The sequence below is a fragment of the Tupaia chinensis genome, unplaced genomic scaffold (genome assembly GCF_000334495.1).
Source record: "Tupaia chinensis unplaced genomic scaffold, TupChi_1.0 Scaffold141173_1, whole genome shotgun sequence".
Lineage (NCBI taxonomy): Eukaryota > Metazoa > Chordata > Mammalia > Scandentia > Tupaiidae > Tupaia > Tupaia belangeri.
The window spans coordinates 1,107,807-1,111,706 of record NW_006201036.1 but is presented as its reverse complement, the minus strand read 5'-3'; the positions used below and the strand labels follow the sequence as shown (position 1 = coordinate 1,111,706).

The window sequence follows — 3,900 nt, the reverse complement described above, 5'->3', positions numbered from 1 at the left end:
TTATAGAAAACCACATAGACAACCAACCACAGTATCTTGAACACAATTACAAATATTTTTTCTGTCCTCTTCCAGTAATTTATGTGGACACAACTAAAAAATAGTTTCTCATAGTTTTACAGCATAATACATACATGGGGAGGGCTTCAAAAAGTTTGTGGAAAATGGAATTAAAGCATGCATTTATTGCGATGCCCCTTCAAGCGCACTCAACATAGTTTTTATGTAATACACATTTTTCCAGGAGCTTTTTGAAGACCCCTTGTAGATGACAAGTGTGTCACAGATTCTCTTAGATTTAACAGGGAGGTCACTATTGCGTGTCCTGTTTCATACACTTTTATACTGCCCCTCCATTCCGAGGACAGCACTGGAGATTACTCCCCCGTGGCTGTGTGGAAAGACTGTCTTCAATCTGAGTAGTTCCCCGTATCTCTTGTGAGACCTATCACGCTTTAGGACAGTGACACTTCACCCTAGGCCTCACGAAAGTTTTGGCTTCAATGTAAAACAGGAAACACTGTGGCAGACTACGCTCCCAGATACCTGTAATCCTTCCTCTTAACAATTTACATTTTATTTAACTATTTTTAAATTCACAGTAGAGGATGCGTGTGCACGAGAAAGACAGTGTGAGAAGCACCCTTCCCAGGGCTTGGCCTCCCGAGGGCCCCTCTGGGTTCTGCGGCCCGGCAGGATCCTGGGCACATGTGTACAGCTGGTATGTCCCAGGCTGACGTGGCCAGGTATCTGAGCTGCGGTCAGCCTGTGACTTCCGGCTCCAGAGCCTGGTACGCTACCGTCTGCGCCCCAGAGGCTGTGCCTGGGTTGTGTGGCCGCCCGCTGACAGGCCACGTGTTTCAGGCCTCCTTCGCTGCAGGTGTGGCCGATGGGATGTGCGTGGTAGGACACGTTCTACTTGATGGAATGGGGTACACATCCTCTCTCCAACTTGCTGGGGTGGGAAAAAGACTTGGTCGCCTTCGGACCGGACTTGACAGTCCCACGTCTGAGAGCCAGCTCCCCATTCCTGGATGGTTAGTTCCCTCACTCCCAAACTCTTCCTCTGCTTTTAGAAAATATTTCCAGAGAAAGCAAGAAAGCACTCCCCAGTGGGTGTGGCCATGCCCTGGTCCTGTCCTCCATTTCTCTGCCATCAGGATTTTGGCCGTCTCTTCTGTTTTCCGAGCCGCCGAGCCTAGAACTGCGGTCGGCCACGTGGGCTCCAGCGCATGCACGGCTTCGAACCCCTCCTCCAAGGGGCTGCCCTGCAGTCCCCTTATTTGAGCTATCCCATTCCTGGGTGTCCTCGATGCAGTCTTGGACGATGCATTACTGGGTCGAAGGGAAAGTCACGGCGCTTTATTTGCATAGAAAGACGTTGAAAGTGCCCATGACTGTCCTGACGACCTAATACTTTCTCTTAGACTGTTTGAAACTAGATATAAAACTATGCTCCCGTTTTCAAAGGGCCCAGCCACCTGCTGAACCCCTCCCACCATGTTTGTTCGGAAGCTTGCATCTCTCCAGTTGCCGTTGGTAACTGCTCATTCACTAGGTGACACCCATGCGCCTGGCCATGCCGCTGGCAGACTTTGGAAAACCGACTGGCTGGCCCCAGAGCACCAGTGTTAGGGGAGCCAGCTGCCCCAGCCCAGGAGCTGGCATAGCAGATATGTCACTAGCTCCCACATGGCCACCTACAGCTTGAGTCCCAGACCCTGAGGCTTTAAAATCATGCCTGATGCGTGTGCATGTGTACCCAAGACCCCAGGATGACAGAGGAGAAGAGACTGAGGTATGGCCATCCCCTGGCGGGGCTAATTTTCCACTTTCCCTCTCACTGTCTCTGGCTCTCTCTCTCTCTCCTCGGTGAGTACATGTGGTCTAAAGTAAAAACCTCTTAAAAAAAAAAAGAAATAAAGAAACAAAAGGGGAGCCGGGTCTCACATCGCCAAACACGATTAGAATCCTGGTCCTGAAGGCTTGAAAAACACACTGGGAAGGAGGAATGGGGTAAAAACAACTGTCATGACTATACTCCATTGGGGGGGATGCTCTTTCCATTCTGTCTCCCTCTCTGGAGAGCGCATGTGCCCTCCGGCAACTTTTGCCAGACTCAGGTACCGACAGCATCGTTCTAAGCAACGGCAGTGTTCCGAGCTGTGAGGGCCTCCGTCTGCATGCGTGTTTCCCGTCAGGCTCGGTGCCCACTCCCTACTCTGTCCCTATATAACCGGACGAGTCCCGACTACCTCTCTGCAGTCGTCTCATCACAAGCACCATCTGAGGCCATATACTTTCAAACAGTACTGTGTCAGGTGCTCCGTATAATTTCTTTCTTTAAATTAACCATCGATTAATGACCAACATAGAAATATTAAAACAAGTGCAGAGCAATACAAGGGAAAGCAGTTAAACAGCTGCAGTCATTGCAATGGTTGATCTGTAGGCAGAACCGTTTCCTAGTGTCAGTGTGGGGAGTCCTTACGCCGTGCTGTTGCCTGGGGACCCCGTGAATGAGTTTAGCTCTCGTAGCAGCAGCAGGGCGCAGGCTTCCTCCCAGTTCAGCACAGTGGATCTAGGTTCCTGTCACATGCATCTGCCTCCTGGTGACCACCTCTTGTGAGCCAGCTCGACACGGGCTGTGCAGTGACTCCAGGGAACACGGTCCAGCTTGCTCTTCGTCATGGGAAACTGCTTGAGGAACGCCTGAACACCACACAAAGGACACCCCACAGATCCCCCTCACTGTCCCCACCCCTGGCGAGGTTCCCGAACACCTCCAGACTTGCAGTCCACCAAAAGAGAGAGGGAGACCCAGACAGAAAGACACCAAAACAATTAAAATCATAATACCTAGAAAGTAAACATCGTGATCAGAAAAGAGGAAGACTACTAAGGAAGCAACCTTTTCCTTTGTCCTAGATCTCAAAAGAAATCTCCCACGGGGGCACTTTAGGAAAGATACAGCCAAGAGGCTCCTTCCACAACACTCCCAGGCAGGCGTGAGTGATGGGAGCCAACTGACCCCCGCTGTGGGTAAGAGCACAGGGCGTGACGTCACGGTGGTGTAGCTTCACTCACATGCAGTCAACGTGAGCCGCAGACCTGGGCGGCACAGGCCTGCCCTCACAGCGGCGTTTCCAGGAGCCTACACCCGCACTTGCCCAGTTAAGCTCTGATGGAAGCCTGGAAGCAGAAAACTCTCAACCTCGCCTTGGGCTCCGCTGAGCCCTACGCACTCCCGGGCATCCTGTTTCTGCAGGAGCCTCCTGCTGCAGCCTCATCCCAGGTATGGCTGGCTGACCTCCGCGTTAGGGCTCCTGCCTGCAGGGGGGCTTCCCACCCGCCCGCGAGACTTCACGGTGGGCTGGAAGATCCCTTTCTCCCTGCAGGGACCTCAGGTTGAGCGCGTATGGAACCGGGCCTCTCGTGTGGGCGTAGTGGAAGGACCGCCACGGCAGCGTCCGGCATTGGGCGAGGACCCCTTTCACCTGCAGCGTCCCCTCTTCCTGAAATCACGTAGCAACATCGCTCTCGTTCGCCTGACGTCCAGCCGGCCACCTGGAGCTCGGAGGCTCGCAGGGAAAGCAGCGCCTCTCAGGGACCTGCCGCACCTGGCGCCCCAGAGACACCGACACCCTAGTTCACCTTCGCAGCCCGCTTAACGCGCGGACCCCAGGGCGCAGCCGAGCGGGCAGGCAGCGACCCCTCGGCGCCGCTATTCCAGAATAAGGTACGCTCAGCCCCTCCACAGCCGTGCAGAACCACTTTCTTCCCCGCCGGGCGGGCCGGGACGCGAAGGCCCGCCTAGGGATGCGGCGTGGAAGCCCTGGAACCTCGCACACCGGGAGAACCACGCCGGCCGGGCCGGGAGCGGTGCGGTGCTGTGCGGTG

The 3,900-nt window shown here is 54.3% G+C and overlaps 1 protein-coding gene across 4 annotated transcripts in view; it reads left to right on the top strand.

The window, feature by feature from the left end:
- Positions 1-1,907: 1,907 nt before the first annotated feature.
- AUH (AU RNA binding methylglutaconyl-CoA hydratase) overlaps positions 1,908-3,900 on the top strand; it is a 192,837-nt gene continuing 190,844 nt past the window's right edge. The window contains exons 1-2 of one of the 4 annotated variants that reach the window (XM_027766110.1): positions 1,920-3,295; positions 3,399-3,739. The gene's annotated coding sequence lies outside the window, so the exon portion shown is untranslated. Of the gene's footprint in view, positions 3,740-3,900 lie in introns of all 4 variants that reach the window. The other 3 variants (XM_027766111.1, XM_027766114.1, XM_027766112.1) reach the window with 3 other exon arrangements.